This window comes from Sus scrofa, chromosome 12 (assembly GCF_054392235.1).
Source record: "Sus scrofa isolate SSC_HxYL_T2T_F1_AM1 chromosome 12, Sscrofa_HxYL_maternal_Yorkshire_Landrace_v2.0, whole genome shotgun sequence".
Classification (NCBI taxonomy): domain Eukaryota; kingdom Metazoa; phylum Chordata; class Mammalia; order Artiodactyla; family Suidae; genus Sus; species Sus scrofa.
The window spans coordinates 41439971-41465412 of record NC_139394.1 but is presented as its reverse complement, the minus strand read 5'-3'; the positions used below and the strand labels follow the sequence as shown (position 1 = coordinate 41465412).

Genomic DNA, 25442 nt, shown 5'->3' with positions numbered 1-25442 from the left:
TCTGAGTATAGAATTTCAAGCCATATAAATCAAAACTGACTACAAGCAGAATTAGGCAAACATAAAATTATGGTTGGAGATTTCCACTTTCCTTTCTTGATAATTGATAAACCAATAAGGCAAAGAATCAGCAAGGATACAGAAAACTTAAATAGCACTAATAACCAACTTACTCTAATAGACCTTTATTTAAAAACCCACCACCAATAGCAGAGCCACTTTCTTTTTAAAGCCACATAAAATATTTACTATAATAATCCATTTTCTAGGCCATAAAACAAGCCTCAATAAATTTAAAATATTTGAATCATACATAGTTTGTTCTCTGATTACAGGGCAATTAAATTATAAGTCAATAACCACAAAATATTTGGAACCCCCCCAAATTTGGAAACTAGCATATCTAAATAACTCTTACTTATAAGAAGAATTTTTTTTTTTCTTTTTAGGGCTGCACATGTGGCATATGGAAATTCCAATGCCAGGGGTCGAGTTGGAGCTATAGCTGCAGGCCTACACCACAGCCACCGCAACATGGGAACCAAGCTGCATCTGCAACCTACACCACAGCTCACAGCAATGCCAGATCCTTAACCCACTGCATGAGGCCAGGGATTGAACCTGCATCCTCATGGATGCTAGTCAGATTCATAATCTGCTTAGCCACAAGGGGAACTCCAAGAAGAATTTTTTTTTAAATTGGAAATTTTAAATTTTAAATTGTGGGATGCACTCAACATTACTTAGAGGGAAATTTATAGCAATAAATGCCTGACTGGAAGTGAAGAATGGTCTCAGATCAATGACTCAGCTTCCATTTTAGAATAGAATAGGGATCAAGTGGAAATCACAGTAAAACAGAAAAACAATAGAGAAAATCAATGAAACTATATAGTTTCTTAGTTTTGATGATGAAAGTGTGTCCATAACAGAAAATATTGACAACTTAGACCTCATTAAAATCAAGAACATCTGTTCTTCTACCAATACTATTAATGCGATGCTACCACGCTTTAGCAGAAAATATTTTCCATTCACATAACTGATAAAAGACTTGTATCCAGAATATATGAATATATAAAAACTCAAATTCAATAAGAAAAAAGACAACCAAATGAAAAATTGGGCAAGTAATTTGAAGAGATTTCACTGAAGAAGAAACACAGATAGCAAATAGGTACACGCAAAGATGCTCAACATCATTAGTCATTAAAACCATAATGAGATACTGCTACCTAGTTATTAGATTGGCTGATATTAAAAATACTGACCATACCAAGTCTTGGCAAGGACGTAGGGCAACTGGAGCTCTCATACACTACTGATGGAAATAGAGAATTTAACAAACAATTTGGTAGTTTATTAATTTTCACATTTATTCAAAATTCAGTAATAGCTAATTTGTAGTAGACAAGAACTGGAATCAACTCAAATTTCCATCTACATACAAGTGGACAAACATATGAGTTTTTACCCATAGAATTTAATACTACTCAGAAATAAAAAAGAATGAATTTTTAGTAAATTCAGTAACATGGGTGGGTCTCAAAATAAGTCAGCGGGAACAGACCAAACAAATACATACAGTATGGCTTCATTTTTATAAAATTCTAGAAAGTGCCAACAAAGCTGTGGTATTAGAAAGGCAATAAATGGCTTCCTGGATATAGAGTGGGGCAAAGTGTGCAATGGATAACCAAGGGGCATGAGGAAAGCTTTGGTGGGGATGGATGCGCTCATTATCTTGATTGTGGTGATAGTTTCATAAGTGTACAGATATGTCAGAAGATCAAATTGTTCATATTAAAGTATACTCAATTTATTGTATGTCAATTACACTGTTAAATTCTCAAGGAAGACAGTTTATACTCTCATTCTAAATTCTATACAGTGATGCTATTTTGAGATCTTTGGTTGAGTGTTCCTATTAGTCCGACAGATCTTTCATCTGAAAGATGAGCCACGCCGAGCCATTGTTCCCAACTTGTTTCCAAACTGATCACTGCTTAATGAGAAAACCAAATCTTGATACTATACTAAACCAACAGAATGGATATATTACATGAGAACACCTAACGGCTACTAAATAGAGAATCTGTGTCCTTCACTTCTACATCCTAAAATAAAGTGGAATTTTAGACACTTGTATCTTTGAATGTTTGGGTTAGAGTTTTGCCTTTAGACTCTGAAATACAGACCAAAATTCTAAATCTTTTTTTTTTTTTTTTTTTTTTTTTTTAAATTACCATCCAAATTCACAAGCCCTGGCTCTTAGATGTTTGATGGACTATCCACATGCAGTCTGCCATCTTATTCCCTGGAAGTCCTGCCTTGAACATTATATTTTGAAATCTGTATTACAAAGTCTTTTATCCTTTTATTAGTTTAGTACTTTAAGCCTTAGACATAAGAAAGAAGACTATCAGTGAAAATCAATTGAAATGCGGTTAGGTAAAGATCTGTCGTACTAGGCAGAAGGCTTAGTTGCAGCACAATATAATCAATTAGGACCCTCCAGCTGCATACAGAGTTTTACCCAGCCAATCACTTTTCACACGTTTCCTCCATTAGCTTGACTAGAGTTCTTTTTTTTTTTTTAATGTGAATTATGATGAATGAGATTGTTGTTATGAATATAGAGATGGGTCATTACCCTACAGAAACCAGACTGTGCTGGCGTTTAGTGATTAGGTCTTTCTTCTCCTGCTATCAATAAAGTATAAATTTATCTGTCTCAAGCTATAATTGGGAAGCTGTAGTCATTGTTATCTAATTCATTTAACAATGTTATAATCGTAAATTGTTTTTGTTCATCTGGATAATTTACATAACTTTTAAGTTAGTTGTGAGGATGAAGGAATATGATTTATCAAATAGAGGTGGGAAGTTTTTCAGGCCTTCAAACCAAATAAATATCCCTTAAGAATTAGTACCCCCAAATTTAACAACCTGCGTATAGCCCTCCTAGATGTCCAAGGTAAAAATAATGAATGAAGCTTGTATATCCTACATGAAGATGCTGGAATTTTGCAGTGTAATAAGCTATTACTGAGATGCAATACTAGTAAACCAGGCTGATCAGCCTAACATAAACATGTTTTGTGACAAAAAGAATTACTCTTTAGAACACCTCCACCTGGGGTAGATTAATAGAACATGTCCAGATATAAACCCATGGAATTATAATCAAATTTGCTCTTTATTTTTCCTTTCTGAAGTTTTTGTTTATTTTGTTGTTTTAACTTCTTCCTATTCCAGCCTCCTGTTGTCACAGGAAATGGCTTTGTGTATGTCTAGAAAAAGGCCTTAAAAAAAAAAATCTGGAAAATAGTGTGTACAGTACTCAGCCCTCACAGATGTCAGTACATATATAGAAAAATCTCATCATCTGCAGGCATGAATAACTTTAACGTTATGTGGAAAAGCAGGAACTGTTGTCTGACTATGGTGGATACTCAAGAAAACCCCAGAAGAGATGCTGTGCTTGGAAGCTTAAAGGCCTGCCTTTGAGGTCCATTGATGAAAAGATCTTTGTGTTGTGTGCCCACAGGGTGGGGGAGGAGTGCTCAGTACTAGAAGAGTTAATAAACACCAAGAGCTGTGCTCATCTTGTAGCTTTAGTAAGCTTTAATCTGTAAGCTTGATTACCTCCTAACCCTCTATCTCTCGCCTCCCCCTTCGAGCACTGTGAGGGCTTTATGGCGGTATTAGTGGCATTTTGCCCAACATTGGCTTTAGGGAAATCATTCTACAAGAAAGAAAGCAGAAAGACTGGATCTGTCTGCTCTGTGAGGTCATTAACACAAGAATAACCTTATGAGCTCCAGAGGGCAGGCGGGAATGTCTGTGCTTACTAGAAATTTGCAGGTGAAATGATACTGTCCTTTCCTAGTAGCCTAACTTATTCTAGGCTTAGAGGCATCCATCCTCTAAAAGACCTACCTTTAGATTCTTTCAGCAGGATATTCACTGGTATATCATGGAAAGCCCTTTGTGTTTGCTGCGATATTTCATAAAAATATGTTTGCAAGCTCTTGCTCTCTGGGATTTTTTTTTGGGGGGGGGGTTTACATACTAGCATAGAGTTACTATGTAATTAATTCTCAGTATTAAAGATATTCTGGTGTCTGAGACCAGATTCAGTTCTCCTTGTTTTACCAAACATCATTAAGTCATTAGTGTAGGGGACTTGTAAAGGACTGATTAAAAGCTCAAAGAAGCCCATGTACATTTTTATATTAATCCCAAGAGCTTTATTCTCTTTTCTCTTTATAATGAGTAGTTTGGGAAGATGATATATCATTTCATTAAAAATATTTTGGCAAATAAAGCAAGACAGAAAATGATTATGGCCCCAGATAAGCAATTAAACTATTCAGCCAACAAGCTGTAATAAATAAATACTCAACCCATATACTGTTAAACTGGGAGCCACTGGGTAGAAATAATTTGTCTTAAATTCTGACCCTGTGTTGTCAGAAGATGTGAGAGTAATAGTGAAAGTTGTCACTCGCCTCCAGGGTTTCCTAGAGTTGATTGTTAAGTCACTTGAGGAACAAGTGGGCCATACAAGTATGAGGAAGCAAGTTAAAGGGACTGTTAATAGTAAGTGATGGGCCTTGATAGCAAATGGTGGCTGATACTTGTTAACTTTTAGCAGAGAACATTGACCCCATGCAGTGGGACAAAAAGCAGCCGTTCAACCTTCCAGACAGCATTGTCTGCAGGAGGCTTTATGCTTTGGGCACAGAATAAAAGTGTATACCACAGAATAAAAGTGTATAGTAGCCATTCAGTACTTGAGATGAGGGGGAAATAAGGTAGCCATGTAGAGCCCAAGGATAGAATATAAGCTCCACGAGGCCAGGCTTTATCTTCTGTCATTGAATTTCCAGGAGTTGGAACAATGCCTGGCAGAAAATGGCAGTTTGATATAAAATTTTAATTAATGAGTTGGCATGACTGGTGAGGGACAAGAGATGATTTGATATTGGCCTGAGCCCATGTATATATGGTAAGGCCTGAAACACTGCATGCCCACTGGTTGTGGTCCAATGAGGGATTCTCTCTCTTTTTTTTTTGTCTTTTTAGGGCTGCACCTGTGGCATGTGGAAGTTCCCAGGGTAGGGGCTGAATTGGAGCTACAGCTACCAGCCTATGCCACAGCCACAGCAACACAGGATCCAAGCCACATCTGTGGCCCATGCCAGAGCTCACAGCAATACTGGTTCCTTAACCCACTGAGTGAGGCCAGGGATTGAACCCAGTCCTCATGGTTACTAGTCAGGTTCTTAACCCATTAAGCCACAATGGGAACTCCAAATGAGGGATTTTAAGCAGCTCAGAACAAAGTATTTATTTGTTTGAGAAAGCCTTTATTCCTCCTTCATTTCTGAAGGACAGCTTTGCCAGGTATAGAATTCTTGGTTGGCAGTTTTTCCCCCCAATATTTTGAAGATGTTTATCCCATTCTCTCCTGGCCTGAAAAGTTTTTGTTGAGGAAGTTTTTGCTTTGTCTTGTGGGATTCCCTTGTATATAACTTCTCTCTTTTCTCTTGCTGTTTTTAAAATTCTTTGACTTTTAACAATTTGGTTGTCATGTGTCATAGCACAGCCCTAACTGGATTCAACCTATGTGGGATCCTTTGGGCTTTATGGATGTCCATTTCTCTTTCCAGGTTTGGGCAGCTTTCAATTATTATTGCTTTAAATATACTTTCTGCTACTTTTTCTTTCTCAAGTCTCTTTCTGGAATTCCCATAATTCAAAAATTATTTCTTTTCATCGTGTCCCATTACTTCCATAAACTGCCGTTTTTCACTCTTTTTCATTCTTTTTTTCCTTTTGCTCCTCTGACTGGATAATTTCTAATGTCTTATCCTTCAAGTTGCTGATTCTGTCTTTTGCGTGTTTGAGTCTGCTTTTGAAACTCTTCTATTCTTTGGTTTAATTATTATATTGTTCAGCTGAAGGATTTCCGATTTCTGTCCATTGAGGTTTGTTTGTTTGTTGTTTGTTTCTGGTGGTTTCTCTTTCTTTGTTAAACTTCTCATTTTTTCCATCATTTTTCTAATTTTGTTTAGTTGTCTGCATTTGCTTGAAGTCACTAAACTTCTTTAAGAGTATTCTGAATTCTTTGTCTTACACTTCATAGATCTCTGGGGTTTTTTAGGGTCAGTTGTTAGAACTTCATTAGTTTCCTTTGGTACTGTGATATTTTCCTGATTTTTTTGTTATCCTTCATTCCTTATCTTGGTATCTATGCATTCGAGTAATCAGGCTTCCCTTCCAGACTTTCCAGTTTTACTTTGGAAGAGACAGATCTTTACTAGTTAGCTCAGTTTGCATTTCTGGATGTGTCTCCTAGTCATGTCCTTTGGGCAGGTGGGGTCTACTATTATGGTCAGTTAGGGGATGAGGGAAGTGTTTGAGCTCTAAGGTCAGAGATGGGGACATGTTCCACTGTCTGAGAACTGATGGATAGGACTGCTGGCTTATTTTCCTACCTAAGTGAGGCTGGGCTATAGGATGGCTCCATGGTCACCTGGATTCTCTGATCAGGCTTACTAGCTGGTCAGGACTGGGTACTATATTCAGTAGTAGTTGGGGCTATGAATGAGCTTCTCTGCTTATCCAGGGCAACAGGATGGGACCCAGGGCCTGTACGGCTCATTGTTTGGGGACTCATACCAGGCAAGAGTGTGCACTGAATCCCCTGGTCAAGGGAGGCCACTAGTTTTGTGCAGCAGATGGAGAAAGCCTTGGGCTATGCTCTCCTCAAGTGCCACTGTAAGCAGGGCTTTTAGATGGGCTACATGGCTTCCCAAATACTCTGGTTAGATTCCTTGGTTGGGCAGGCTGAAGGCTGTATTTATCAAGGAGTGGGGCTGTGAATTAGTTTCCCTGACCAGGTGTGGTGGGAGAAATAGCTCTAAAGCCGATAAAGCTCTTTATTTTGTCTTAACTCAACCTGACCTACACCCCAAGTACCCTGACTAAACAGGGCCATTCACTTACCTCTACAGACTGTCAGCTCTGCCTGCCCATTTCTCAGGCTCAGCATTGTTGGGCTTATGCAACTTCCAGGAATTCTCCTATCCCTTCTGGTTAGGGGGGGCCAGCAGGCACTCTCCCATGGCATAGTTCCACAAGGCAGCCTCTGTTCCCCTCACCTGTGTGGGATGGAGAGGGGCCACTCCAGGCCTCTCCTAGTTGATTTGATGGAAATGTTGTGACCAAAGAGTCACAGGTACCTCACACTGTTTCCCCATTAGGAAATTTTAGTATTCACAAAGTCACTGTTCATGGTGACTTTATGAACCATAAGTACCCCATATAACAAGAATTGACTCTATTTAATAAAAGGATCATGTGTGAAATATGTAAAGAACTCTTATAACTCAGTAATGAGAAAAACAACTCAATTAAAACATGGGTGTTTGAATAGACACTTCACCAAAGAACATAAAAAAGTGACACATATATGAAAAGATGCTCTGACATTTGTCATTAGGGAGATAATATTATAAGTACTAAAATGGCTAAAATTTAAAAGACTAATAATACGAAGTGTTGATGAAGATGTGAGTAAACTGTATAACTATTATACATTTTTGTTGGAAATGCAAAATGGTGTAGCCACTTTGTAATATAGTTTGGTAGTTTTTTATAAAGTTAAACATATACCTACCATATGATTTCACCATCCCACTCATATGTATTTACCCAAGAGAAACGAAAACATATGTTTATATAAAGACTTGTACTTGAATGTTTATTAGCTACATTCATGAGAGCCAAAATCTTTAAACAAACCAAATGTTCATCTGCTTGTGAAGAGATAAAAATATTGTGTTGTATCCCTACTTAACAATAAAAGGAAAAGGGCTACTGATTGACACACACAGCAGCATGGATGCATCACAAAAGCATTGTGCTAAGTGAAAAAATACAGACATTAACACTACATACTGCACAATTCTGTTTATATGAAATTTTAGAAAAGACAAAACGGTAGAGATAGAATGAAAATCAATGATTGCCAAGGGCCAGGAGCTGGAGGAAAGAGATTGACTTCCACAGCAGACTAGTGGGCCTTTTGGAGCAATGGAAATGTTTTATATCTTGATTGCAGTGATGATTATACCATATATGCATTAATATTAAAAAGAAAAGAAAAGCTCCTCAAAGACAGTAGTCAAAATAGGTAGGCTTAACTGAAGGTAAATGAAACCCCTGTAAAGCTAATTAAAGCAACAACAAAACTCCTCCCCAAAACCTGTAAGGCCCAGCATAACAAAACTTTTGCCTACTTTTTCAACTTAACAAAAATAAAAGTTTCATAGTATTTGCACTTATAGGCCTTCAGTGCAACTAAAGCTCTTCATAGGGTTGAGTTATCACCATATAAGCCAGTAATAATTTAAAATTTTCTTTTTTGAATGGCTAATGGACTAATGGTTTAAATACTTATCTATATTCTGATATGTTCTTCTCTTTCATGACCATGCCGTGACCTCTCAAAACAAAAGTTAGAGATCGGAAGTAACTAACTGACAATTACAGTGGTTGATACACTCCAGTTTAAATAGAAGTGTCCTCGGTTAAAATATGGTTCATTCATCGGTCAAACTGTCCTTATTTCCTTTAATTGAATTAAGATGGACAAATGAGAGATGTGTGCAAGACAGAAAAAAATCCTTTCACAAATCACTGTTATCCTCCCTCTGAGTGTAAAACGAATCAATTAAAAGCATGTCAAAGCATTTTTACTCTTGAAAAACTTTAAAGCAGGAAATATTTTATATAAATAAAAATTTGAGAGAAAATGGTTAAGTTTTACAGTTAAGTATAATTTAATTTTATTTATGAGAATTGTGGATTATATTATTTTATATGCTCTTGTTTGGCTACAGATTATAACCTGTGCTAAAACGCCTTCATTTTTTCATTTCATCTTCAAGTTGAAAATTCCTAATAAGAAGAAAGTACAAAATATAAGCAAGTATATAGTACGCAACCGTGTATGCATGATTTGGTTTTACCTCTACGTCTACTAAATAGTATTTCTTGGGGAGAGGTGTGAAAGTGGGTTGGAGGGTGAAGTATAATTTTTATTTTTCCAGCTAATATCTAGCCACTTTGAAAAATATGTTTTTTCCTATTTCTACTCCTGTAAATTATGATTTATTTCTACTAAGTGTGGATTTATACGCATTCTAGAAAATAATTTTTAACCTGTGTATTAGGTTGATTTTATTAAAATTATTTACCTCTCCCTATATGTACCTCTGTTTTCACTGGTATACACATGCAAATTTATGCTGCTTAACTCAAAACCTACTTCCCGTTTGTATTCATGTCTCTTCATACTTGAATAGGTTTCCTCCTGCTTTATGAATTTGGTCATAGATATGCTCATAATTTGTGTTATTTGTTCATTTGAATTTTTATTTTATTTTTACTATTTAAAATTTTTTTAATGATTTTTATTTTTTCCATTATGGTTGGTTTACAGTGTTCTGTCAATTTCTACTGTACAGCAGTAGACCCAGTCACACATTGTATATATATTCTTTTTCTCTCATTATCCTCCATCATGTCCTATCATATGTAACGAGATATAGTTCCCTGTGCTATACAACAGTATCTCATTGCTTATCCACTCCAAATGCAACAGTTTGCATATACTAGCTCCAGACTCCCAGTCCATCCCACTCCCTCCCCCTCTCCCTTGGCAACCACATGTCTGTTCTCCAAGTCCATGAGTTTGTTTTCTGTGGAAAGGTTCATTTGTGCCATTTATTAGATTGCAGATATAAGTGATATCATATGGTATTTGTCTTAGTCTTTCTGACTTACTTCACTTAGTATGAGAGTCTCTAGTGCCATCCATGTTGCTACAAATGGCATTATTTTGTTCTTTTTTATGGCTGAGTAGTATTCAATTTTATATACGTATGTATACCACATCTTCTTAATCGATTCATCTGTCAATGGACATTTGGGTTGTTTCCATGTCTTGGCTATTGTGAATAGTGCTGTAGGGAACATACGGGTGTATGTATCTTTTTCAAGGAAACTTTTGTCCGGATATATGCCCAAGAGGGGGATTGCTAAATCATATGGTCGTTCTATATTTAGTTTTCTGAGGTACCTCCATACTATTTTCCATAGTGGTTGTACCAATTTATATTTCCACCAACAGTGTAGGAGGGTTCCCTTTTCTTCACACCCTCTCCAGCACTTGTTATTTGTTGACTTGTTAATGATGGCCATTCTGACAGGCGTGAGGTGGTATATTTTTAAATTTTTAATAGGTTCAAAATTCAAAACATACAAAAGAGTACAAAAAATGAAAAATCTTTCTTCTAACCCTGCCCCCCAGTCTCCTGATTCTTCTCTTTGGAGGTTCACAATATTACCAGTTTCTTTATCCTTCTAGAAATATTTTATACATATGTATTTGGGTGGAGGAAAAAAAAAGAAACTGAAGCAAACCTTGTTTATAAATTGGGGAATTCAAAATTTCAAAACTATTGAAGTGCTGTCAGTTTCCACGTGTTGGTTTTTATGGAATCAACTTAGCAACATCAATCAAATCTCATCCTGCTGTATAGCACTGGGAATTATATCTAGTTACTTATAATGGAGCATGATGGAGGATAATGTGAGAAAAAGAATGTATATATATGTAAAAAAAAATCTCAGATTTTAAGTGATATCAGGGACATCAATACGATGCTTCACTGAGAGAGTTTAAGAACTTACTCAGAATATTCTGAATATTAGACTTTGAGAGTTTTCTGTCTCTAGACTTTATGTCTATGACCTGTGTTCTAGGCTAGAATTCTGGAAACTCCTCTGGAACTCCTCTTTTACCATTTGTCTTTTAGCATGGACCATGCCAGTTAAAAAGAGCATGGAGGAATTTTCCTCGTGGAGCAGTGGAATCAAATCCGAGTAGGAACCATGAGGTTACAGGTTCAGTACTTGGCCTCGCTCAGTGGGTTGAAGATCTGACTTGCCGTGAGCTATGGTGTAGGTCGCAGACACGGTTCGGATCTGATGTGTCTGTGGCTGTGGCATAGGCTGGCAGCTGTATCTCCAGTTCGACCCCTAGCCTGGGAACTTCCATATGCTGTGATGTTGCCCTAAAAACAAAACAAAACAAAACAAACAAAAAAAAGAGCGTGAATATGAATTATCGAGTAGCAGTGATCACACCAACACATCTACCTATGTGGTTTCCCCCTTACTTTTATAGTCTATACTTTAAAAAATTTCCTTCTAAAACACCCAGAGCTGACAATAATAATTTCACCCTCCTTCTTTCATAATAAATAAATAAAAGTGTTAAAAAAAAAAAAGCAAAAAAACCCAACAGGACAGGAGACTAAAATCCAGAAGAGTATCAAACATGTTTAGGGTTATTTATTGATGGCTGGCTCATTGGCAATATAAAGTGTGTGTCACTTGTCATTAGCAGTAACAATTTCAGCACGTTGTGTTCTCTTTTTATTTACTTTGGTGGCAACATGTTTCTGAACAGGGCCACTGGCTGGGGGTCAAGAGGTTAGTCTTTGAGGTTAAGAGTGGATGGGGTCATTTACTATTAACCTAAGATTAGCAACTAGGTTTTTTTTTTTTTTTTTTCTTTGCTTTTTTCTTTTTAGCAGATTTCCTCCTATTTGTATAACATGGCAAATTAATCTTGCCAACTTTTAGGAGATTTACTCCTTTCTGATCTGGATTTTATTTTTCAAAAATTTTTATTAAAGGTGTTTTTTTCTATCCAGATCTCGTTATAGCCCCTTTCCTAGTCCATGAAGCAATGTGCACTTTTTCAAAGATTAAAAAAAATTCATGTTTAGCATCCATTTCCCAATATACAAAGACAGCAATTTTTAAAAAATATTTTTGAAGTCTTAAGGATTCTCCCCCACATACATACATACAACCCCCCCCCCAAACATACAAACCAATACACTGCAGAATTTTAGGATTTCAGGGATGGAGTCCCCCGAGCCAGTCTTTCTCTTTGCTATTCTTGCTAATAAACAATGTCCAGCTCCTAAACTAGCAAGTTTTGTTGTTGTTGTTTAACTTTAGGCGTTTTAGTTTGTGCCACAATATCTGAAACATTGTTTTTCTCTCTACTCTTCAACTAAAAGTATCAAAATAGTGTAGTTTCAGTTGTATTGTGTAACAAGTATTGTCTATGGAATTTCTCCCTGAGAATTTCCACACAATTCCTAGTTTATATTCTGTTATGAACCACAAGCTAAGTAGGTATTGGGTCTTTTATACCACAGTTGTTTCTCTTATGTCCTTGCTCATTTGATTACTAGAAGGAGATTTTACTTAGCTTTAAAATACTACTGCTATTGGTGATAACACTTTCTTTTTTCCTCTAACCTTAGCAGTCAGCTTTAGCCTGTGAATAAGCATGTAGTAAAAATACTATGGGTACAAGCTACAATATGCAGGGGAAAATCCTTAATGCAGATTCTCAGAGTGCAAAATTGAGCTTAATGGGTAAAAGAAGGAGAAAAATTGTAAATATAAAAATTTCAAATATACAAAATCTTTAATAAGGGAAAGATGAAAATCCACTGAATTTCTCATCATATTATACTGTGAAGAACAGGAAACTTCAAAGGGTATGGTCTTTATTGCTAAGTTCCTTTCTATGCTTGGTGTTGTGGACAGGAGAGAATATGTAAGAAAGCTTTCTTTTTTTTTTTTTTTTTTTTTTTTTTTTTTGTCTTTTTGTCTTTTGTTGTTGTTGTTGTTGCTATTTCTTGGGCCGCTCCCGCGGCATATGGAGGTTCCCAGGCTAGGGGTCGAATCGGAGCTGGAGCCACTGGCCTACACCAGAGCCACAGCAACGCGGGATCCGAGCCGCATCTGCAACCTACACCACAGCTCACGGCAACGCCGGATCCTTAACCCACTGAGCAAGGCCAGGGACCGAACCCGCAACCTCATGGTTCCTAGTCGGATTCGTTAACCACTGCGCCACGATGGGAACTCCAGAAAGCTTTCTTAAAGATATGACACCTAGGATGTGGAGGAGTTGAGTTGGTAGCAGTGCAGGTAGTGAACAGAGCATAAGCAAAGCTACAGAGCCACGAAAAGCCATGGTATGTTCCAAGGGCTCATACAGGGGTCGACGTTGCCATAATGTAATTTCTAGGCAGGGAGTCATAAGAGATGAATCCAGAACAGTGCATGTGTTAGGTGAGGAATTTGAATTTTACTTTGTAAGAAATGGACACAAGGTTAAAGCAGAAGAGGAGTGATGTAGTCAGACTGGCATTTGCAATGCAATTTGATAGCTGCAGAGAAGGTAGACTTGAAGAAAGGTTAACAGGGAGACCAGTGGAGTATTGACCTGATCTAGGGCAGTGGCGAATGTAATGAAAGGAGAAGACGGGAGAGAGGTAGCAAAGAAAGTTGAGAGGTGTTTAAGAGTAAAAACTGTCAGGTGTGGTGACTGGATATAAGGCATGAGGAAGAGGGTGAAGTTTAATATGAACCCCGGGTTTCTGACTGTGCTATCTAAACCGAAGAGAGGATATACGGGGAGAAGCATATAAGAGAGGATGTAATGGGGACCTTAATACTTTTAATTTTAGGAATGTTGAAATATACATACTTTTGAGACAACCAAGGCAGACCACCTAGCCCTGAGTAAAAATTTGGGAGTTATCAGTGTAGATGAAGGAGAATGTGTATGGAGTGAGAAAAATGGTGGGTCAAGGACAGACTCTGAAAATCAGTAAAATATGACAGGACTATGGAGGATGATTTGTTCAGAAAGAGCTGATAAAGAATCAAGACTAGAGCCCACATAGTGCAGTGCCACCAGAAGTCATTGGTTGGGGGTGTGGGGTTTCAATTAGTAGTGTCATTAAATTTAGGATGATGTAATTAATGGTCCTGGACATATACATTGAGTTCAGCAATTGGCAAATCATCAGAGGCCTTAGCAAGAGCAATTTGACTGTAGCAATAAACATGAGAGCCACAGGACCACAGATTGTGACATGAATAGAAGAGAGTAGGATGTGAGAAAATAAGCTATGGGATGTCTCTTTTTTTATGTTGTTTTCTTTCTTTTTTTTTTTTTAAAGACATTAGCATGTTTTTAAGGCCATATTTATTTATTTATTTATTTACTTTATGAAAAGTACCTGGGCCAGGGATCAAACCCACACCACAGCAGTAAACCCAACCCGTTGCAGTGACAACACTGAGCCATCAGACAACTCCTTTTTATGTCATTGTCAAGAGAGGATTTGTTTTCCATTAAAAAATTTCAGCACAGTTTTGGTCTGAAGGGAAGTCAGAAAAGAGGGATAAATTAGAAATAGACCAGAGATAGATGCTGACCAAGCAACTAGGAGGAGATTAGGTTGGAGACCTTGAAAAGAAGGAAGGAGAGGAGTTCCCGTCATGGCTCAGTGATTAATGAATCCGACTAGGAACCATGAGGTTGCGGGTTTGATCCCTGGCCTCGCTCAGTGGGTTAAGGATCTGGCGTTGCCAAGTGAGATGTGGTATAGGTTGCAGACCAGGCTCGGATCCCGCGTTGCTGTGGCTCTGGTGTAGGCTGGTGGCTACAGCTCCGATTCGACCCCTAGCCTGGGAACCTCCATATGCTGTGGGAGCAGTCCAAGAAATGGCAAAAAGATCAAAAAAAAAAAAAGGAAGGAGAGCTCAGATTTGTGTAATAAAACGGAAATAGTTCTAGGCGTGGGGGGATATATTTGCATTTATAGATAGTCAGCTGAGGGATTAAGTTCTTTGGCCTCAGGCTTATATTATCACTCTTCTCTTGCCTTCTCTGCATTAACAGTAATTATTTCCCTCATGGCTACCTAATTTTTACTCTTGATAGAGATAATACATACTAGTCTTATAGTAATAATACCTTAACTAAAAAGAGAAAAGAAAGAAAATATAGTTTACCCATTAACATACTTTCAGAGGTAATATTTTGGTATAACTTGCCACCTCTCTTTTATATAAATGGATATATTTCTAAAGTGACTATGAGTATTCCATAATTTATTTAACCAGTCTCATGTTAATGGATATTTTGTTTATTCTCTTGCTTTCATTTGTTATGCTATTGTTGGTTTGGTTTTTGTTTTTATAAACAATGAATTCCTTGTACATTTTGGTACAATTATGTTATAATTTCCTCAGGATAAATTTATAGAAATAGAATTACGACCCATTGACCAGTAGGTTCTCTTTGTGCTTTTGATGTCTATTGGTCAAATCACTTTTTTTTTTTTTAATTTTTTTTTTTTTTGGTCTTTTTGCCTTTTCTAGGGCTGCTCCTGCGGCATATGGAGGTTCCCAGGCTAGGGGTCTAATCGGAGCTGTAGCCTCTGGCCTACACCACAGCCACAGCAATGCCAGATCCGAGCTGTGTCTGTGACCTACACCACATCTCACTTAGCAACGGTGGATCATTAACCCACTGAGCGAGGCCAGGGATCGAACCCGCAACCTCATGGTTCCTAGATTCGTTAACCACTGAGCCACGACAGGAACTCCCCAAATCACTTTTCAAACAGATTATCAGGTTTGCTCTGCCAGGTAAGAGAGAATGTCTTTAACACCATTAGTTTGGTATCTTTTGCTTTAAGTTTGCATTTCTTTGATGTTGAATAGTTTTAATTTGTTTTGATCATTCAAGAATGTATTTTGAGTATTTTCACTCATTGGATAATTCAGAGTATAAGAAATTAATTACAATTATAAATTATAAAAAATCATTTGCAGATAAGAGATTTTCAGCATGGCTTGAATATAGAATTATCTGTGACATAGCAATAATAAGGTCATTTTGGCTTAAAGGAAAATCTAAAGGTGAATGACTTAGTACTAAAAATTTGGTTGGGGGAACTCTTTCAGTAAAGATGTTCTAACTCTATACTTTGGTGATAAACTCTTGGAGTAATAAGAGGAAAACACAATTAAGAAGATGAAGCAAAAGTTAAAGATTAAGACAAATATCTCTTGAATCAAAATTGGAACAGAAATGCAAGGTATAGAGGGATGGTGACCATGGCTGTTGGTGTCTGAACTACGGCTCAGATGGCTGGGAGTCAGGCTTGTGCAGAGTGCTCCATTTGGAGCCAAGGAGGGTCTCCTCAAAAGACAGTAATGTAAGCTATTGTTAGCTGCTGCTGAGAGCTGTGACCTGTTCAAAACTACATACCTAGGGGAAAAGGAAGAGAAAGACAGACTTAGGAACTAAGCTAAGCTATCCACTGATTTTTTTTTTTAATTTCCCCCAATATTACCAAAGGGTCAGATCCCCTAATTGCTCAACTTATGACCAGAATCTAGACTCGAGTTCTAGGGCTTCCATGTAGGCAAAGCAGGGAGTAGTGCACTCACAGAGAAAGTGAAAGGCATTCATCGTAACTCCCACTTAGGCCTATAAATCAAATGTCAAAATCTGTAAAAATAAAGTAATACATTAATACCAAGAAAGATAGACAATGAAGTCAGCAAATAGGAGATGAATTCACTCAAATAAAAGGAAAAATAATAGAACGATCTGAAGAAAAAAAGCTATATTTCAGATCCTCAAAAGGATAAAGAAATGGCATTATAAAACAAGGCCAGCAAAGACTAAATAAGAACACATGGATCTGGAAAAGAATCAACTCTAAACAGTAACAATAAAATAATAAAGATATTGAAAACTTAAAACTCAGTAACATTTTTAGACTGTATTTTTGGATAGTGGTTCTCAGAAAACAGCACAGAAATATAAAAATATGAAATAACAGTTCAGAAACAAGGAGTTTAGAAACTTCAGTATGTATCTGCTAAGAGTTCCAAAATAAAATAGGGAAAATGACCAAGAAGTGATGCTTACATAATAAGAGCTAAGAATTTTCTGCATTGAAGAGATTTAGTCCTCAGATTGAAACTATAACTTGAGCATTGACTTGAATATTTAAATGAATTCATATCTACATACTTTATAGTGAAATCAAAGACTATTGACTTTTGAAAGCTAGCAGAGAGAGCTATATTACCTACATAGGTATTAAAATTAGGTAACTTGGAGTTCCCGTCATGGCTCATCGGAAGAGAATCTGACTAGTATCCATGAGGACGAAGGTTTGATCCCTGGCCTTGCTCAGTAGGTGAAGGATCCGGTATTGCTTTGAGCTGTGGTGTAGGTGGCAGATGCGGCTCAGATCCTTTGTTACTGTGGCTGTGGTGTAGGCCAGCAGCTATAGCTCTGATTCGACCCCTAGCCTGGGAACCTCTGTATGCCACAGGTGCTGCCCTAAAAAATAAATAAATAAATAAAAATAAAATTAGGTAACTTTTATTTGGTTACATTAGATGCTAGAAGACAATGGAGTAAGATGCCAAAGTGCTGATCAAAAATAATTTTTCAATTATGATTCTATACCCAGCTAAAATTATCATTCATTATTATCATGGAGTAGTAAGAGTTTACTACTGACTTGCCGTTTTTGGGGGAAAAAAAAATCCTTTTAAGAATTATTTCATGGGAGTTCCTGTCACGGTGCAGCAGAACCAAATCTGACTAGGAACTAAGGTTGTGGGTTCGATCCCTGGCCTTGCTCAGCGGGTTAAGGATCCAGCGTTGCTGTGAACTGTGGTGTAGGTTGCAAATGCGACTTGGATCTGGCATTGCTGTGGCTGTGGCATAGGTTGGCAGTTACAGCTCCGATTAGACTCCTAGCCTGGGAACCTCCATATGCTGCAGGTGTGGCCCTAAAAGGACAAAAGACAAAAGAAAAAAAAAAAGAATGTATTTCATTATGAAAACGTGAGTGTAGAGGGAAATAGTGATATACAAGGTACAGAATTATTTTAGCAATGAACTTTGAATGTTATAACAACAATATCTTTCATGGAACTTAAATTCCAAATGATAATGACAAAGAAGCTGTTTGGATGTTCAGTGGCAATTAAAGCATATTTAGGACAAATATTTTGATATCGAGTAACTATGGGAATTTTAGAGTTGATAGTACGATAAAAGTTAAAGGTAAACCATTAATAGGAATATAATCTAGAAGTTTCTGCTGTGGAGCAATGGGATTGGCAGTGTCTCTGCAGCGCCAGGATGCAGGTTCGATCCCCACATAGTGGGTTTAAGGATCCAGTGTTGCTGCAGCTGCGGGGCAGGTCACAACTGTGGCTCAAATCTGATCCCTGGTCTGGGGACTCCATCTGCCACTGTGCAGCCAGAAATGGAAAGGAAGGAAGGGAGGGAGGAACGGGAACAGGAAAGGAAGGAGAGAAGGAAGGAAGAAGGAAATACAATCTATAGCTTCCAAACATATGGAGAAAAATGATTATAGAAAACTCTCAGTGCAATAGAAGCGAAGAGAGAACAGATCATATGAAATAAGATGATAGAAATAAGCCCCAGTGATCAAAATAAATACAAAAGACAGGGGACATAATATTAAAGTTTTAAAAATCTAATTATATTCTGCTTATCAAAACAAAGTGTATCTGAAGATTGTGCCATTAGCTTGTACCAATGGTGTGAAATTTTCAGTCAGGATCTGCTGTGAGCAACAAATGGCTTTCTTTTCTTTTCCTCATTATTACAAGTACATTTGCGTGAGAGAAAAAAATATATACCACCTTGTAATTTCACAGATTTTTGTCATTAGTTAATCAGAGTTCATAGACGCTTCAAATATCCCATCCGTTAATTCCCCCAGCACTGGAAATTTTCATTGTGCTAAAGCTGATTGAAATTCTGAGCTGCCTTTAAAGTAATTCCAGATCTCAAGCTTCTGAGGATTTTTTAAAGATAGACTAAGTATGTGACGCTTAAATTCATAGGCTAAATTTCCTTTTGGATTGTTTTTCAAAGACTGAAAATGCTTATGTCAGGAAATATTTTCTCTTTCCATCTCCCAGCTTCCCTGTTTGTCAACTATTCTATTCTGACCTCTAAGATGGAGTTCACATTTTAATTACAGTTATGCATGGCCGTCTCCATCTGCCATAGCCAGGCAGCCTGTATGTAGGCTTGCAGAGAGAGAGAGAAAATGTAGTCCAGGACTTTTTTATAAGCTATCTCTTTACTTTCCCTTTACAGTTAGACTCTCCAAATAATAATCTGTTGCAGTGATTGAATAATCCTGTAAATTATCACATGTTAGAAATCTTCAGTTTTAGGAGCTGTAGCATTTTAAGCATTAACAATCTGTTTCTTTTAAATTTCCTTATTCACATATGCACTTGTGCTCATGGACAGGACTTTGTAAAATGTATGAAAGTTGTAAATATTTGCTGTTTATTCTCTTAGTCCCATTTCACAGCAGATGAATTATCCTTCATGGAATAAATAGTCTTCCCTCCCAGCCCTGTGGGGCCCCACCCCCAACTGAACTCCCCCTAAGTATATTTGTGAATTTTCTAGTTCACAGTGACTGCTGTTAGCTACAGATTAAAGATAGATTTATTTTGGTTGGTTCTGTGCATAAGACATGATTTGATTGGCTCTTTAGGAATAGTTTATCTGTAGGCTGTAGTAATGATCAAAAGCCTAAACTGATTTTTATCTTATTTTTATCCTATTTGAGGTACAAGGATCTAATTTTTTTCAGTTTATGAATGTTAGCATCAGAAGCATAGAGACACAGTTTTAAATCTGAAAATATAGCTTTTTTTTTTTAACCTATAACTATAGAGACAGTTGCCTCTGTGGATTTATCTAGAGCACGTTTCAGGTTCTTACACGTATGAGGGCAACTCATTTATTGCTGCTCCTAAATTCTTGCTCTGACTCTAGCTGAAATCGCGGCAGTCTGAATTACTGAAGAGAAGCTAGTCCATAACCCCATGAGAGAATCTCAGAATTTATTTTTTCAACTGATACTTCCAGCTCTGGATTCTGTGACATTCGCCCAAAGGGAAACACCGGTCCCTTGGATTACACTGTGCATCCATTGTCTGAACTGTCACAGCAATAGCGCGTAAAGCTGTTTGCATAGCGTGCTAACTCTATCAGGGTCAGTTCCAGTCTGTGGCCGCTAAAAATGAAAACCATGCCCCAACCGGGACAAGAGCAGGGTCAACAGCTGGCAAAGGATATGGCAATCATTTATATAAATATGCTTTCTCAAGCCCACAAAAACAAAAAACCCCAACCCAACAGCTGGGAAGGGTTGGAAGTAGCCCCAAGGCTGGTTAGTCCCCTTCCAGATGGGGAGGTTAGACTGAGGCTAGCCAGACTGCTCCACATAGACTTCCGATTCGCATTAGAAATGAAAAGAGGAGAGGAAAGGGAAAAGGAAGAAAGGCTACAAGCATGACTGCTCTGTTTTTCACCTAACTTAATCAAATAAGTGAAGACTTTCCGAGACGGAAGGCTTGCATTTATCGGTATTCACGCTCCGTTTTTTCTGTTTATCATAGTGTCTGATACACTTCTTAACTGCTTAAACAGAAAGCATATATGCTCTAAAGTATAGTTTATATATAATGTCATGGTTATTTGTAGACAGATTGAAGAACCGATCTCAGATTTATGTCCTGTTTACATCTTCCAAACACTTATGTAGAACATTCAATGCTAGAGAAGATAATAATTGTGGTGTTGGCTCACTCCCAGAACTTTATCCAAGGGATAGGGTTCATTTTTGTAATTTGATTTACTTTATAATACATCGTTATTGCACATCTAATATATCCAACAGAATCACGAATACCATTTTCCTGAGTTCATCTTAAGGTTGCATACCATAAGACAAAGTATTATTTTTATAACCTGTTGATGCTACAAGAGGCAAAGGTGGAGAGTATATGACTTTCAGACTCTTCCAGAGTGACATAGTGAAATAAAATGATGATGAAAAATTTGTTCTCATTATCTAGAAATGGGCAGTCTCCTCCTAATAATGGAAAGTTCTGCTGAAGCCAAATTGAATGGCAAGCAGCACTTTCCTCCTCTCCAGCCTTACATTTGCTTAAAGAAAAGCTTACATAATGAATACATTTTTTTTTAAGGTGTAGGATGAGCTCATGAGATTGGAATCCATCAAGAGACATAAATTAGGGTCTTTGGCCAAAACTGAGACATTGTCTTAGAGAATGTGCTGGTCTGACACACAAGTTGAATAATGTATTTTTCTTCTTATAATGACCATCCTGAAATAAACATTTTGGCTTTGCTCATTGAATGTCACAAGTAGAAGGAGCTTCAGTTGATCATCTCAGACACCTCCTCTTACTGCTAGAGTAGTGGGGATCACAGCGTTAGAATGTACAGCTGGGAGTTCCTGTTGTGGCTCAGGGGTTAAGGAACCCGACTAGGAACCATGAGGTTGTGGGTTCAATCCCTGGCCTCGCTCAGTGGGTTAAGGATCTGGCGTTGCCGTGAGCTGTGGTGTAGGTCACAGAGGCGGCTCAGATCCCTCGTTGCTGTAGCTCTGGCATAGGCTGGCAGCTACAGCTCCGATAAGACTCCTAGCCTGGGAACCTCCATATGCTGAGGGTGCGGCCCTAGAAAAAGACAAAAAAAAAAAAAAAAAAAAAAAAGAATGTACAGCTGGAGGGTACTCTGGACCCCCTAATTAGGTGTGTGTTTCCCAGCCACACATACAAAAGACCCTGTCCTGATGGAAGAATAGCGTTAAGCCCAGCTGGATAAAGACCTACAGAAAACCTGAATTATCAGCCCGCTCTGCTGATCCCAGATTTACCCAGATTTACTGTGTAATTGTACTTACTTCCCACTTTACTGTGGACCTACAGTATCAAAGCAAGTGTCACTCCGGCATCAACATTTTATTAGATGTTTTGACAGTTTCTAGATTATTTTAGTTGGGTATTTCCATGGAGAAGTAATAAGGTGGGTATGTTAGGAGCCTCTCTCATCTGTGTAGTTCTAGATTTTAAGAATTTTGAGGGCAAGAAAACTGGGTCTTATTCATATTTGTGTCCACTGAGTCTTGCACCTTTGCATACCCAGTAGATGTTTGCTGGTGTGAAATTAAATGAGATGTAGGAAATGCTGTTTTCCAAAGCATTCATTTGTTTAAATGTTTTCTTTTATAATATCTGCAGCCGTTTTAGGCTAAAATTTTCAGAGGGAGGAGGAATTATTTATTACCTTAATTTATGTAGTAGATCATTTTTGTTTTGCAAGAGAGTGAGAGTATGGAAACAAGGTGTTTTTGATGAGTTATTGCTGTTCTTGCCACCTTCGGTTCCATGAACCCAGCTCTTTTTTAGTTTCTGCGCACTTACTTTTGGCTAATCTTCTATTTGATTTGAATACAATGTTCAATTTGTCTCAACCACTTTCTTAGCATTTACCTACAAACACTAAGTACAAAAGCAAGACAGGCTTAGAGGTGTGCTCAGAATAGAAGAACTAGTGGTTTAATTTCCTGCCTCTGAGAGTCTAAATGTTTCCTTAGATTGATGCAGATTAGTTTAACGTAATTGGAAGTTTGAAAGGTGCATGTTTCTAAAGCTTTTAAGATAATGATACGTAGAAATCACTGATTCTTCTCTGATGACTAATGTCTTTAATACATGATTACAAGCTCCAAAGACTTTTAATGTATTTTTACCATATTCTGATGACTCGCAAAATGTAACCGAAACAAACATTTTCTCTATCTTGTAATTCTTCGTGGAAAAAAAAAAGTATTTGGTAGAAGCTGTCCTTCCTGAATTTAGTTAAAACCAAAAAGTAAGTTAGTGTCTTATGTTTATATTTCTTAAAACTTTTCCAGTCCGTAGATAATACATTGTGGCTTTGTTGGGATATATCAGAAAGATATTTTTTCCTTCCATTTACTTTATCTCTTTTAGCCATTTGTATACCATGTACAACCACGTAATACATATGTTTACATCTGGTCTATTGTATAGAATGTACATGCTACCAGCCCGCCTAATGTTCCTTTTCACACTGTCACAGCTACAGCCACTTCTCTATCAAACGTTAGAAAAACAGAGTGTGGTGTTACATTAATGGCACTATATTGACTACAACTTTCCTCTCTTAGTTAAAGGTCAAAATTCAGGATGCAATTAACACCATTGTTTAGGTATATATATATGATTTAACCTGGGTATCTAATTATATATATATATATATATATATATATATATATATATATATATATTTTTTTTTTTCCCATTCTAATTTGTGGCCTGACTGTGCCTTATCCAAGGTTTAGGACAAAGATGAACAAGTCAAAAGAAATACTTTCAGGGTGGACAAGTGTTGCTTTTAAACAGTGGACACAGAGGATAAAGCTCCTTTCTTAAACAGTGACAGGTTGATTTGGAAGAGATCCCTGTGATCTTTGTAAAGTGTATTCATGCAGCAGTCTTATCCTAAGCTTCGGATTCTGTCTCTGTCGCTTTTCAATAAGCCCTGCAAAGTTAGTTGCCTAAAAGTACCTGAAAACATCTCTCTAGACTTCCACCTTACTTCAGGGCCCTAGGGTCATCACCTCTTAACCTTACAGGTTATAGGTCTCTTGCTTTTTGATCTTTCTTGGTTCCTTAGTTTTTGCCTACTTCCTCCACAGCATTCAAGCCTTGTTATATAAGGAAATTGGAAACACTAATTTTGGATGAGATAAGAATTACCCTCTCTTCCAGAATAATGCAAAAAGATGATTTTAAATAGAAACATGCTTGGGAAAAACCTTAAGAAAACTAACTACAGCATCCTGTCTAAGCCGGTTTGAACTAGAGCCCCTTTATTTTTTGTCCTCCCCGCTGCCTGCTCCCACCCCCCCCCCAAAAAAAACCAACTTGGAACTCACTGTTGACTTCGTGAATAAAGTTTTTGTTTAGGTCACAACATAGATTTCTTGAGACATCAGATGGTTTCAGACTGGTTTGAGTGACTAAGAAGTGGATTAATAAGATTGGTTGGTTAACCTATTATTCTTGCCCTACTGGTCAGTGTGCTGTTTGATAACGGTAATAACTAACATCAATGTGGCACTTACTGTTGACAAAGCATTATCACATTCATTATTTTATAGCCATATCAATTTGGTGAGAGAGCTTATCTTCATTTCACAGTAGAGGAACTTGAGCTACAGCAAAAGGTCCTTGACTTGCCCAAGGCCAGATAGAAAATAAATGGCAGAACTGGTGTGGAATGTTAGCTTCCTGCATCCTGATCCTTTGCAGCCGTCCAAACATTCCTGTTGGAGAGGCTTTAGGAATGGAGTGCATTTCTCTTGACTCTCAACTAGGGTGGCGATAAGACATCTTCATTTGTTTGGCTGACCTACTGGCTCTCTCATTTGTTAATATCTTTTTATTTTTATTTTGCTTTTGTTTCAGCCAACATTTGTGTTTGTTTCTTTGCCACACGCATAGTGCCAGGTATGATTAGACTGAATTTATAATTCTCCAAACAAAGAAACTTCTCCGAGCCTCGTAATCAAGTACTGAAATTCCAGGTAGAATTGGAAAATGCACTGTTTTGATGGAATACCTCTCCTCACCCCTGCCTCAGCCCAAGAATAGCCCCATTAGAAAGGAAAGGAAAGGAAGAGAGAGAGAGAAAGAAAGAGATTCACATAGGATTTTGAAGCCAAGTTAGAAGCTCTGAGTCATTTTTACCAGGACAGGTGTCTGTCTTTGAGTCTTACTCAAGGGGTACTTATTGTTCACCCATTTGGCAGACAGAGCAAGAGAGGACAAATGGTTTAAAAAAAAAAAAAACATAGGTCATTATTCAGTTGTCTTTCAGTCCCATTAAAATTATGAGATCTTTTAATTTTTTTAGTTTATTTATTTCATCTTTTTTTTTTTTTTTTTTTTTTTTTAGGGCCGCACCCACAGCACATGGACGTTCCCAGCCTAGGGGTGGAAGAGATCTTGCTTTTAAAAAATCGTTAAGATACATTGTACCTCAAAGCTAAAATCAAGCAATGACAGCAATATTTCTCCTCAAATGCAGACTACCTGACATTGGCACATATCTACTACCAGCAAAATCAGAATCAGGAGGCTTGTGAACGATAATCATACTTTCAATCCGTGTTAATCACCTACTTGTCTAACTTAGGATAGCACTGAATATGTGTGTGTGTCTGTGTGTCTGTGTGTCTGTGTGTGTGTGTGTCTGTGTGCACGCGCTCAGAATTTATTTTTATTTTATCTGGCTTGCCAGCTGAATAAGGGGACAAGGAATGTAATGTGGAAACCATCCATTGCCACTGGAGAAAGAATCCAAGAGGAATTCCTCAAGCTGAGAACATGAGCTGTGAGCAACATGTTTAAATAGCTCAATATCTAACTTGAGTCAAGTCCATTTATTTCAGGGAGTACACGCTCTTCTTTGAGGCTTAAAGCCGTGCTGTTGACTTTGACTATAACAGATGTGGTGCTGGAGGAAGAGAGAGGCTGGAAGCCTA

General features: G+C 37.5%; 1 protein-coding gene and 1 long non-coding RNA gene across 23 annotated transcripts in view; both read left to right on the top strand.

The window, feature by feature from the left end:
* Positions 1–25442, top strand: part of BCAS3 (BCAS3 microtubule associated cell migration factor) — a 580731-nt gene that overhangs the window by 375445 nt on the left and 179844 nt on the right. The gene's annotated exons all lie outside the window — the stretch shown is intronic.
* Positions 9426–14358, top strand: LOC146398216 (uncharacterized). The gene is made up of 2 exons (XR_014821311.1): positions 9426–12729; positions 13039–14358. It is a non-coding gene; the product is annotated as an uncharacterized LOC146398216 (long non-coding RNA).